General features: G+C 28.2%; 2 long non-coding RNA genes across 2 annotated transcripts; both read left to right on the top strand.

Annotated features, from left to right (window-relative positions):
• Positions 1 to 6346: 6346 nt before the first annotated feature.
• LOC133793771 (uncharacterized) lies at positions 6347 to 6944 on the top strand. The gene is made up of 2 exons (XR_009874942.1): positions 6347 to 6649; positions 6764 to 6944. It is a non-coding gene; the product is annotated as an uncharacterized LOC133793771 (long non-coding RNA).
• Positions 6945 to 9302: 2358 nt separating this feature from the next.
• On the top strand, positions 9303 to 12802 carry LOC133797099 (uncharacterized). Its single transcript, XR_009875600.1, has 4 exons — positions 9303 to 9410; positions 10772 to 10864; positions 12405 to 12515; positions 12626 to 12802. It is a non-coding gene; the product is annotated as an uncharacterized LOC133797099 (long non-coding RNA).
• The last annotated feature ends 1215 nt before the right edge of the window (positions 12803 to 14017 follow it).

Here is a 14017-nt window from a genome sequence, read left to right as displayed (position 1 = left end):
AAGTAACCAGTTACCTATAAAATTACACAACAAAAGAAAAAAGCATACAACATATACAAACCAAAAACATATCAAATATAGAAACAAGAATAGTAAAGAATCACAAATAAATGATCACTTAGAATCACTAAAAAACAGACATTATAAAAAAGGAACAAAATATGCATCAAAGAAATCGGTCACCTTAAAATATAAACAACATAATTAAAATATCAATAACCTCAATCCAACCAATTACCTATAACAGAAATAAATATAAATAAATCACAATAAACAAAAAAAAGAAGAAGATAGAAATAGGTTACTGGGCATATAAAAAATTGTTCACTATAAAATGACTAAACACCCAACTAAGAAAAAAAACAAAATTGAACCAGGAAAATAACAAAACTAAAATACCTGCTTGTTTATCTCATCGATAATCACAGGACAACAGGGCTTCAATCCTCCCCTAGGACTTCGAGGAGAACGTCGCAATTTTAATGAGGGTCCTCCATAATCATAGGGCTTAGAAGAGCCAGCATCACCTCCCTTTTGAACCATTGCTACACAAACAGAAAACACAAAATGCCATCAGGAATTAAAAAGTTTAGATAAATGATTGAGGAACAAATATAATATAGCCGAAAAAATGATTAACTTCTACATAGTAGAGGTAAAATACAAAACCAAAACCTACTGCAAAGTAACTTCTATTTACTAATAATAAAGATAATCATTACTTGTCATTAGAAAAATCTTCAATAACATATATTATTAACAAGTAGCATTATAAAACAACATGAATAAACAAACATGAATATTCAACAGAAAAGAATAAGTACAACCAAAGACAACCCTTAGATCTCATAGCTAATTTGATCATTAACAGTACACAACATGGGAATGTTCATTATGAGCCTTGTTACACTGTCCACCCACCCTATGACAGAAAAAGAGAGAGATATAAATATATATATACACACACACACACACGCATATTGCTACAAGGAAACATATAGAAGAGAACACAGAGACAGATTGAAGGATATAAATATAATTGCTTCCATCCCAATTACTGCCTCCACAATTACTTTTTCCATCACAAGCGAGAAAAGAGATATAAATATATATATATATACACACACACAAACACACACGAGTATTACTACAGGCACCATAGATAAGGGAAGAGATATACAAAGTGAAGGATATATGTAACAAGACTCATCATAAAAACCATAGATCTGCTTCCAACAATGACTTTTTCCATCACAAGTCAGAAAACACCTAAATATTGAAACCTAAAATACCACATAAACAAAATCTTCACCTATCACGAGCCCTTTCCCTTACAATCAAGTTATATGTAGATAAAATCAAAATCAATCACATATTAGAAAGAAACTGTGTGTGTGGATGATGAAAACCAGAAGGAAATACAAACGAAAAGGAAAAAATCCTTACACAACTGTTCGCCTGAGAAGCAGAAATTGTGAAAAACAGACGAATGGAAAACCACCAAACACGACCGCCGTTCACCTGAGAAGACAACCGTTCGCCAGAGACGCAACCGTTCGCCTGAGACAACAACCGTCCGTCTGCCACTCTCACCGATCGCCAACACCGTTCGGCTACAGTTGCAGAACAAGAAAGGGCGAAAAACCTTCAATGAAATCAGACAAAAATAAAAAGTAAAAAAGTAAAAAGTAAAAAATACCTTATATAAAATTAAAATAAAACTGAAAAGATAACTTTTTCCACTTAATATAAAAACTTAAATAAATAATTACAAAATTACATAATAACCCTTCTACACACGAAATTACACAATTACCCTTCTACATTTATAAATATAATTAAAAATTTAACTATGGCATAATAATGATTTTATACATAAATATAGGAAAAAAATCCCATAGAATAGAATAAAAGTTTTAAAAAGCCATAAAATAATACTAGAGAAAAAAAAGCCATATTTTTTAAAACTTTATTAAAAAACTCATATTAAATGTAATTTTCACTTTTTTTTTTGGAAAATTACATAATGTACCCAATTTTGGCCTAAAATCTCATTTATACCAACTATATTTATTTTAAAAGATTAATACTCATTTTTATATGTAAAAGCCTTTTATATCCGTATCTTTCTTCTTCTACTTCTATTCCTCTTAAGCATTTGTTTTATTGATGCACCAATGGGGCTTATGATAAATCACCATGCGCCATTAGCATGTGTAGCTAATTTATATATATATATATATACTAGATATAAAATATTTGTAATGTAATATTCAAAAAATTAATTAGATAATAAATAACATGATTATTAAAATATGATTTAAGTAGAAAGTTGTTGTCGTATTACGTGAATAAGTACTTTGAGGTATATTTTTAAACAGTGATTGCTTCAATAACATAATATATTAAACCTATAACTGGTTAAAACCAAATTAAATGAAATAAATGAGTTCAACAAATTGGGCAAGAAGGATTTCGGCGAAGTCAGTTAACAATACAGTCGACATGAAACAAATATAAACATTGTGGCATATGTGCTTAGCTCGTTCCCACTTCAAATTCCTCCAAACACACATGACAACTCTGCCCTATTTGTTCATCACATTCTCCAACTATGAAAGTAATAAGAATCAAATCCACAATCACCATACTATTCCAATATGGAAACCAATCCTCAATTGCCATGTATATCTCACAGTCTCAAAGTTCTATCTATCTTATCTGTCTTTAAACATTATTTTTTAAATAGTCAGGAGACTCTGGTTAATAGCCAAAACATCAAAGTTAGATTGTGTTCAATAATAATAATGTTAGTAATTTATAAAAATTATTTTTTAAAATATTTATAAGTAACAAACTTTAAAAAGCACAACAAACAAGTATTTGATTTAAACTGGTTGTTTGGATGATTATGAACCTATGGGTTATTCATTTCTGATTTTATTTTCAATTTTGATAAAGAATAACAATTATTAAATATTTTTGAAGTGTAGTTGAGATGTAACTCTTAGTTTTTTCTTAATCTAAATATAATACAAAGAGTCGAATGATTTGAAAGTGGTATTCAATCATGTTTGCTTTGGTTTTCATTTTATTTGGTGAAACGATGTTGAATTATGTAGTAGTTTAGTTTATGTATAAATAATAAATTGGAATTTATTAATGTACCGAGAATAATAATAATTTAACTAACCTTTGGATTGTTCGGATTGTTTTTTAAAAGCTCCTGAGATGAAATTACAATGTATTATAACAAATACAAAATACCGTTTGATAGCCATTTATATAATAGGTAAGAGATTATGTGAAAAGTCATTCATATCATTTTTCTTTATTTTTTGTAACATACTATATTTCTAAGAATACTTCCAATGGAGGAGGTAAAATGTCTAATTCTTTATAATATAGATAAAAGATTGTTAAATAGTATTCCAATGGATGATGTAAATTTATATTTATTTATCTAAATGAATAGTATTTCTCTATATGTAGTGAAACACTATTCATCAAGCTATAAATATATTATTATTTTTTTTTATAAACTTTTATATATATATGAGTATGATACTATTATATTTAATTATTTTATTTCTTAAAATGAATAAAATATTTTAAAAAAATATAATATTTAAATGATGTAGAGAAAAAATAGAGAAGTTGATGTATGGTATAATGTAAAAGTTTGAGGTAAATTATAAAAAAAATATGTTTTGGTGGTGTATTTTGTAATACACATTCTCTATAATATTTAGCTAAAACTCACAAAAACATATTTCATTATCTCCTTTATACATATATTTATAATAGCTATGCACAAACTCCAATTAATCCATATCTACATTTACATATCATTTATATAATATTTGAATATTATTTTTTTTATAAGCTTTCTCTCTCCCATTTAGTATATTTTAGATACAAGTAACGTGCAATGCATGTTTTGTGTAGTTTTATTTATAGAATTTTTTAATTTTTTTATTAAATTTATATTAATGTCATATAAATTTTGAAATAAATATCATATTTTAATTAAATAATTTTTTTAAGTTTATGTTTGTTCTAGTTTTTGAATTTGGGAGTAATATCAATAGATTATATATTATATGTTTAATGTAATATTAAATATTATACGTGGATTTTAAATTTAAGTTTCTTGCTAGTTTAAAAAAAAACAATTTGTTGCTAATTGATTGTAGATTATATTATATGTTTAATATGGTATTATTCTAATAAGTGAGTTTAAGTTTAATTAAATTTTATTTGAGTTATAAAAAGTATGATTTTATTATTTTTAAATAACTATTACTGTAAAATATCTAAAAAAAAATTATTTTAATTTATTTAATTATTTATTATTTTTAAATAATTATCATCGTAAAATATCTAAAAAATATCATATTTTAATTTGTTTAATTATTTATAATTTTTAAATAATTATCATTGTAAAATATCTCAAAAATATCATATTTTAATTTTTTATTTTATTTAAGTTTAAGTGATATTTACAAACTACAATTAAATATAAGAATATTCTGTTAAATATAAGAATATTCCATTAAAGTTAACATTAAAAAAATAAAAAACCGTTAAAACAAAAAAATTTCGTTTTCTACACACTTATTATATAGAAGAGATATTTATTATTTATTTTTTCTTTTTTAATTATTTTATTTTACTTTAATTAATAAAATATGTTTAAAGATATGATATTTAAATGATGTAGATAAATATATAGAGAAACTGATGTATGATATAATGTAAAACTTAAAAGTAAAATAGAAAAATATGTATTTTGGAAAAATATTTTAAAAGATAGAGTAGAACATCAATTCACGGTACTCTAAACAATGGTGGGTATGGTATGATAAAAGTTGAAATCAATTTTCGTATGTACTGTATGTACGAGTACCGCTATCTAATAAATAATAATCATCTTCGTATATAAAATAACTGACTTATATTTCTCTATATTTACTGTTTAGTTTTTTCTAAGAAAGAAAACACAATGATTGAGATATTTATTGATAGCTACCACTTGTTTTATTTATTTATTACATGTATTCACATAATAAGGAAAGAAACAACTAATCCGATAATCAATAGATAAAGACACAACGATCGAATTTTCAAAATAATCTACATAAAAAAAGATATGTATAGTATAATATAATATAATATAATATATATTATATATAAAAACTTATATTAACGGTTGACTAATTAATATAATATACAATATAACAAAAATATCCCTTATGCTTTACTGAAATTACTCAATCCACTTTCTGTTTCTAAGATAAGAAAAAATATGCATGATGTGTATTTTGTAAATGTAGTGTCATTAACCGTATGTGTTGTATTGACCGAATATTTTGCAAATTTGACAATATTTACATGACCAAATACTTTTAATTTCAAAGTTTTTTTTTTATGAACTATATACAAACATTATTATCCATTCTAAATTTTTAACTCGTATCAATAAACCAATCCAAAGTTTATCCACCCCCCCCCCCCACAAAAAAAAAAGAATAATAATGATCGGTTCTAAATATATATATTTTTTTCATTTTCGTTTATGTAAAACAAAGAGAAAAAGAGAAAGAACATGATCTCATAAAAAATTTAAAGTGAGAAGCAAAAGACTACATTTTTTTTATATGGTGTCTATAATACTATTTTACATACACTATATAATACATATATCTCGCTCGTTATTTTATACTTATAGAGCTTGAAAATATATAAATATATATATATATATTTTGGTTGTATGGATAATATAATAATTTGTAATTACCTCAACATTCAATTTATAATGGTATAAAATTTATATTATTTATGACTTATTCATTAATTATATTCTTCTCACTACTACAAAATACCATTTACGGGACACTTTTTTAGGACACGCATATAAATGCAAGTCCTTAAAAATATTTATGGAGTTTTTAGGACTCTTAATGAGAGTCCTGAAAAAACACAATTTAGGACTCGCAATGAGTGTCCTAAAAAAATATGCGAGTCCTAAAAAAATCTGGGCTAAAAAATGAGTGTTTTACTTAACAATTTTAAGGACTTGTTTTGGAAGTCTTTAATACTCTTTTAGGACTCACTTTGCGAGTCCTAAAAAAATATTAAAGACTCTCAAAGCAAGTCCTTAAAATTGTTGTTAAGTAAAAAAACATAAAATTATTATAAGTTTTAAGAGAATTTGTATAGTTTTGATTTTTAAAATTCTTTTTTATAATATTAGGAATATCACATTTTTTTATCTGAATAATATACTCTTATTTGTATTTATAAAATAAATAAATAAAATATAAGTGCCAAAAATCCCTTTCTCTCTCCCACCCTACCCGATCCATACTTGCATTTCTCCATCTCTCTCTGCTCTGCTAGGGCCGAACGGCTGCCCTCCGATGGTCGCCGGCGTGCAGACACCCGATCAGGAGTACTAGACGCCGCAGAAACTCCAGCCTTGCGAGCCCTTCGTTGCCGTTCTCCGCCGCGAGCAGAAGCCTCCAGCTGGTGGAGCGGTGGCCTCGCAGGGGTCGCGACGGTGGGGGCATTGAACAATCAGAGGTATGCCGTTGCAGCTGGTGGAGCGGTAGCCTCGCAGGGGTCGCGACGGTGGTCTCTGCTCTAAGTATGCTTTCTTTAACAATTTTTTTTTTCCATATGTATATAGATTTGAGAAATATATGTATAAATATTATATATATGAATAGATTTATAATGCCTATATATTCTGTTTTGTAAGGTTTCGTATGAAGTTGTTTGGAGGCTTTGATGTATTCCAATTATTTGGCTTGGTGTATTTTGAGATTTGGAATTCGTTGGCTTGGTGGGTGTGTGATTTGGGATTTAAATTTTTGCTTGTTTATCTTAAAATTTTCTTGTAACTCTAGGATATTTTCTGGTTAGTTTCTGATATTATCTTTTGGATGTTTTTTGTCTTGAGCTGGAAAGTAGTGTAAGAAAACCAGGGCATATGGATCTCTTAAACTAATGGTTGATGCTCTTCAAGTAGGGCTGTACGCGGTGCGGGTGGTGCGTTTTTTGACCATTTTTTCAAACCAACCCGCGCATGCGGTTTTTCTAATTTTCCAAACTGCACCCGCACCGCGAAACTAAAAAATCACAGAAACCGCACTGCAAAAAATGGTGCGGTGTGGTGCGGTGTGGTGCGGTTTGGGTGGTATGGACTACCGCCAAATAATTAAACTATCATAAATAATCATATTAATATTTCAGCAACACCTAAAGCTTGAAAATAAAAAATAAGAAAACTTTCAACAATACAATAATCTTAATAATGGCTCAACAAAACACCTAAGAAAATACAACAAACTTGAGACTAATAAAGTTACAACAACAACAACTATAAGTCAATAATCTTAATAAAATTTCAGCAACACACCTAAAACAACATAGAACAAACTTGAGACTAATTAAATTCCAACATCAATATGAAAGATACAACTAAAATACTTTCAACAATAGAATTAGTGGGCTTTGGGTTGGGCTTTAACATATTAGACTTAAATAAATATAAAAAACTAGTATTTTTATAATATGCGGTGCGGTACGGTTTGAACCGCATTTTAATAATTCAAAACCGCAAACCGCACCGCGCGGTTTAGTGAAAATTCAAACCGCGACCGCACCGCGAAGAATTTCAAACCACATTTTGTTTGCGGTGTGGTGCGGTGCGGGTGGTTTGGGCGGTTTGATGAACAGCCCTATCTTCAAGTGTTTGAGAAATTGATGCAAAGAAACTACAGAATATGATTTAATGAAACTATGAGTGATTCTAGTTTTTGTGTGCTCAAATTACTACTGCCTTTTGTTATTATTATTGTTAGATGATTAAATATAATATATATTTATAATTATATAACTCTTTCGTGGCCTCTCTTTATTATATTGAGCTTTTTCTTAGTATATAACATGGTAGCTACTTGTGTGTATATACTGTATATATATGCTATACTATACATATGCAGGAGTGCTTAAATGGAGAGTTTCTTCAAGTTGGTCTCAAGTTTGTTCCACTAGCTAGATATCACTGGTATCTACACATCTTTTCTTTTGATCATTTTATAAGTTGTATTAATCAAATTATAGGTAGTGAAAAAAAGTTGTTACCAATTTTTTAAGTTTTGGAGGCAATGCCACTGCCAAAGCCATTGCTTGAAGTCTTTTTCTTTTTTCTCATTTAATATTGCTTTTTCCCATAACCCCAAATGTTGTTTATATTTTTTGTAATCCTTATAACGCTATTACACTGTGTCATTCTCCATATTCTTATCCTTCTTTACTGTTTGTTGGGATATTATTACTAACTAGAACTAAAATAGAGTAATAATAGATTCGTGTTTCTCTACCTTGTTAACTGGAAAGAATTTGCTTCTTTGTCTTGGTACTGTATTTAATTGAGCCTATTGGTGAAGTTGGAATCCAGAACCTATAGAATAACAAAGAAATAAAGTTTGTTGACATTAGGAAGAAGGTTCTAATTTGTTTAATGTGTTTGTTTGTATTAAATGCTATCATTGTGTTTCCCTCTCGATTTTTCAACTATAAAGAATTTATATATTCAAGTAATACTATTTTTATTAGGTGATGAGGATGAGGTCAAAGAAATGGAAAATAAACTATATGTCTGACTGTTTTGTTCTCAATTGTGCTTGTTTAGTTTTGCTCTGTTTTCGCAGTGTGCTTCTGTTTTTGGTTTTAGGTATTTTAATAATTTTATTCATCACGTTTTGGTCTCTTGAAAACCATTTTTTTGATAGATTTTGAGCTTAGTTTATTTTGTTTCGAAGGGTCACATTTCTCTTTTTGTCATTTAACCTCCTTATTGGAAAAATCATAGCGTAATAATTCTTAGAATAAATAAATAAATTAACTAGTTCAGATGTAAAACTATTATTAGGTGGTTATCTGATAGTTGGAAACAAAAGATTTAACTTAACTGAAAGCAATAATAAAGAGAAAAGAGTAACAACAAGTCTTGAGCTTTCAAAACTCTCTCAATGATTTTCTTACTTTGAATAATGTAAAATGCTAGTCTACAGATAAGAAACTGATCTGGTTATTATACATAGGACTTAACCAAACTTACTAAAATTAGTAAACCTAGGACTAATAACTGAATAAACAACCTTGTATTTTATATAAAAATAAAGTCTTCTTGAATTGAGTGTTGTCATCTTGATCATTTGAAACTAACTTGCATATTAGGTGTCAGATTTGGACACTGATTTTGTTTCCTTTGCTCTGTGTGCAGATTTGATGGAAATGGGTATATATATTGACTTCATTATTCTAAAAACTTATTTAATGAGTATATATATTGACGTCTTCAACAAGAAGAATACTTTGGAGCTCCCAAATTCATGAAGGTAATAATAACAAGAATTACTTAAGAATTTGATTAATTTTCAATCATCATTTAGGCTTAAGTTGTCAAGAGATTGAATATTCATGAAATCAAAGTTTTCTTCAAAATTATTGGCTCTCCCTTGTAATAATAATGCTTATGAAAGATTAATTAAAGTGTCCAAAGTAATTCTGAGTTGTAAGATTACAAAATCTGGTTTAATTAATTGAGCTTAGATTTCAAATTAATGTTTATTAGTTTCAAACTTCATTTGATTTTAATGCAAACTTTCAGATTGGAGACCTGAAAGGCCATTTTGGATTACTCGCGGTGATCATGCAAATTCTGAGAGCAAAGCTCAAAGTATTAGATCTTTCGTATGGAAATGGAACAGGTATAATTAAGCACAACTCAACTACACATCTGGTACTGAAATATCTGTCTTCATGTGAATGTAATTTTAGAAATTAGTCAATCCTAAATGTAGAATATAAATAAGGATTGGTAAAATAAAGTGAAGCCTAAGAATGCAAACTTCATGCCATTGAAGTTTGGTACACTCAATCTCTATTAACAATTTTATTATTTTTAAGTGAGTTATGTCGGCAAGGATAGGAATGTCCTATGGAGGCTTTATGAGTGATCTTTTTCATGCCATATTAGTAATCTCTTTAAATTGTATATTAGTCAAAATTTGAAACTTGTGTGCACAAAATGTTAGTTGTTATTCATATCTTGGCTTCCTTTGTAACTGTATAACATGAATTTGTTGAGGATTATGTAATTTTTCTTGAAATGTACAACTAGTTGTACTACTGTAAAACAATCACATATAGCTTCTTAAGTGGACTCAATCCTCCTTAGCTTAGCTATACTCAAAACTCAATTAATATTTAACTAATCTTTATGATTTGATTTACCTTAATTATTGTTGTGGTCTACAGACTACTCATCTCTAAATTAATAAGTGTAATTATAAATAATTAATATAGGAATATCTTGGACCATGCCATGGTTATATTTTACTAATTTATATTTAGATGTTTTCATTAACTCATTATTTTGAGCAGCACGAGAACTAGAATTTGTACAGTGTTATAATTTTTTCTTTCTACATATACATATGCGAAACAGCTACATCTACTTGTTGTAGTATCATAAGGAAGAATAAATTGTCAGTTTCTTTTTCTTGTGTGATGATTTTGATTGCTGGAGTCTTTTTTAGTAGTTCATGCTATTGTGGATTTTATTCCTGCACGCACTGCAGCAATAACATTTAGAATATTTTTTTTGATTGAAATTGGTCTGTTATTTTAAGCACTATGAATTGCTTTTGTAAATATTCTCACTGCCTTTACTTCTTACGTTTGCCACTGTTAATAGGATGTTGTGGACGTCCATGATAGTTTAGCTGCTGAAGTTGAACATGGTGATGCTTCCAGAAAGGAAAGGTCCTCAGTTCAAGGTGTAGAACAGGTAATTAATACCAAACATGTTTCATGTAATTAGAAATTGATTGCAGTTTTACTTTCATAAATTTTAAAGATTTTTATTAGAGCTTATCTGAGTTTGAATTATAAAAAAATAGTTTCCTTGTTGTGATAAGACTTCTTATTTATGGCTATCTGTCAAATAGTTTTGTACTTAGTGGAGTTTGAATATCTTAGATATTCATCCGTAGTGAAGTAGGTTCTGAGAATTCTGTGTGCTGCGGTGATAACGGAAGATTGAGAACTTGCATGTCTTAGTGAAGTAGGTTCTGATAATTTTGTGTGCTGCGGTGATATATGGATGAAAACCTGTGTGCTGTTTGATTTGTTTGACATGTTGGTGTTGATTGTGACAGATGGCTAGGCTAGTAAATTAGGGGATATGTTGCCCAATTTTCTATAGATTTTTTTGTACTTAGTTTTGTGTGGAAATATGAAAATGACAACTGCCACAATGATAAATTTGTGATCCGGATATTTAACATTTGACCGTGTAATTAATAATTAAGTTGAATTTCAATTTTGCTACTAATCACAAAATTTGCTTAATCCGAGCCTCAAAAGAGTCGATTTAGTATATATTATTTTTTTTGGATTGATTACATATGTTTGCATACTTATATATTAATTATTGTTTTAAGTTGTGTACAAAATTTGATAATAAGATACTAAGTATATATGTGAGTGAAATTATATGATACCAAAAATTTATATATTTGTCCTATTAAAAATTTAGAATTATTTTATTATTTTACTATTACATTAAATTTGGTAATCACATTCTAGTTGGTATATATGTGATTGATTGGATCTTAAAATCCAAATCACTCATTGTGATTTGGATCCTATTTTTTACAAAATTTTGATGATTTCATGCATTGCATGGTAAAAACATAATAAAAAAAATAGGATTTGGATTTGATTAGGTAATATTATGAGATCATTCATTATTAGTATATATACCAAGAGAGATCAAGGATCTATATTTGATCACATCAAGGAAATTTCTTTAAGTGTTTGCTTTGTTTAGTTTAAGTGGAATAATGATGAAGCTAAAGTAACTTATGTCTTACATTTATTCATCTTTCTAGTATTGTTGAAATCAATGCATATAAACACAAACCATTATTATTAACAAACCATTAGTATTGTTGAAATCAATGAAATCAGTGGCTTTAATCTTTCCTGTGTTACGTGTCGATGTAGCTGGGATTTAAGTTTAAGGGCTTCGTATTTGATGGATTCTTGGCATTCTGTGATGGAAGGATGCTCTAAATTTAAGGTGCCAAATGCCTAGTAGTATTAAACCGGGATGTATTGGCATGCATTGTGGTTCCTATGTCTGTTTTCATGCATTAGCATTTTGTTGGAAAACGGGATGTAATTTTTTCATATTTTGGTTACAAGTAAGTGTTATTGACAATTATCCCCATATTATTAGGCATGTGTTAGAATGTAGATCATTATAAAGTATTTCATGTTTTTATGTTAGTGATTGATTCTAGCTCTTTATTTCTCTTCTATAGTAACTAGAATGACAGGTGAACTTCATTGGATTCAATAGTCATTACGTTATGAGGATGATGAAGAATGTACTTATTAATGCCCCTCATATCAAGCATTTCTTGTCGAAACAGGTAATAAACAATATACAACTACATAGTATTAATCTAGTACAATTTTTATATATGCTTTGAATTTATTACCACTAATATAATTATAATTAAATTTTTGTTTTTTTTTTCAGTTCACCTCCGACAAACCATATACTACTCAAGAAATTGACGAAGTTAGAGAAGAATGGGCAATGTCATATTTACAATTGGTTAGAGCAAAATGAATGATATTATAGCTAGCTAATTACAATACATGTTTAGAAATTTTAAATTTATTTCGTAAATTTTTTTTGCCATTTTTTTTAGTATTTTCTTTTCAAAATTCTTTTGATACATATTCGGCACTCAAATGGATATATATTTTTAAATCAAAATTAAAATTGTAGCTGTATTTTTTTTTAAAAAAAATTACTTTTAAGGGCATGCAAAGCGAGTCCTAAAAAATTACCCATGAGTTCTAAAAAATCTGGTTGAGTGCCTATAATTAAGTTTTTAGGACTCGCAACAGATTTTTTAGGATTCGCGTTGCGAGTCCTAAGAAACCTTAGTTTTTAAGGGCTCTCAAATAGAGGACTCGCGCCCTGTGAGTCCTAAATTTTTTTTTTTTTTTTGTAGTGTCTTTACAAATAAATATGATTAAGTGGTTTCTATTTTATAAAAATATAAGTATTATTTGAACGGCCAAATTTATTCTTTTACTCCACAAAACATAAACAACACTTAATTTGACTTTAGAAGATTTTACTATAATTAATTAATTAATTGACTTGAGAGAGTTGCTTGTCAATTATTTTGAATTCAGCGAGTTTTAATGTTAAAAGGCCTTTAATTTGTTTTTATTGAAGAGAAAGAAATATTTATATATATATATATATATATGCAAGAATAATATTAGGCACACTTTCATTGTACACTCAAAACACAATGATAATAATTTTAATTAGTTAGATACAGAAATTTTACGAATTGAGAATTAATGCATGCTTTTTCTTTTAAAAAAAAATGTCAATTCGTTTGAGAGAAAATTCATAGCAAGTTTTTGGGTTTGGAGGTCTATGATTCTGGCAATAATTGAGTTCACAAATCACATATAGGTGAAGTGTCATAAACTCATCAATTTCATAGACAATATCATTTTTTTTGCTCCCACCTAATACAAAGTAATAACTGCTTCTGCTACTACTTTTTTTTTAACTACTCTGTCTTTTCCTTCACTTTTAATTGCAAACTTTTTTTGGTAATGACTTGGCTCCTCCCTCCACTATATTTGGTCAAAACTAATAGACAAATTTACCAATCAATCAATCAATCTAACTACGTGTGCACCAATTAGGTTAGTCCCATAAAGAACAACCAGACAATCCTCTTCCACATACTGAGCCAATTATCTATCTACAAAAAGCGAGGTTTCCTACGTTTCTAAATTCTAATGCATATATAATTCTTATCCATATATATACTCAATTACTAGGCTAGATCTACTCAAAAAGTTAATTGGTATTATATATGACACACATGAACGT

This window comes from Humulus lupulus, chromosome 8 (assembly GCF_963169125.1).
Source record: "Humulus lupulus chromosome 8, drHumLupu1.1, whole genome shotgun sequence".
Lineage (NCBI taxonomy): Eukaryota > Viridiplantae > Streptophyta > Magnoliopsida > Rosales > Cannabaceae > Humulus > Humulus lupulus.
Note: the sequence above shows the minus strand (reverse complement) of the source record. Positions and strands in the feature narration are given on the sequence as shown.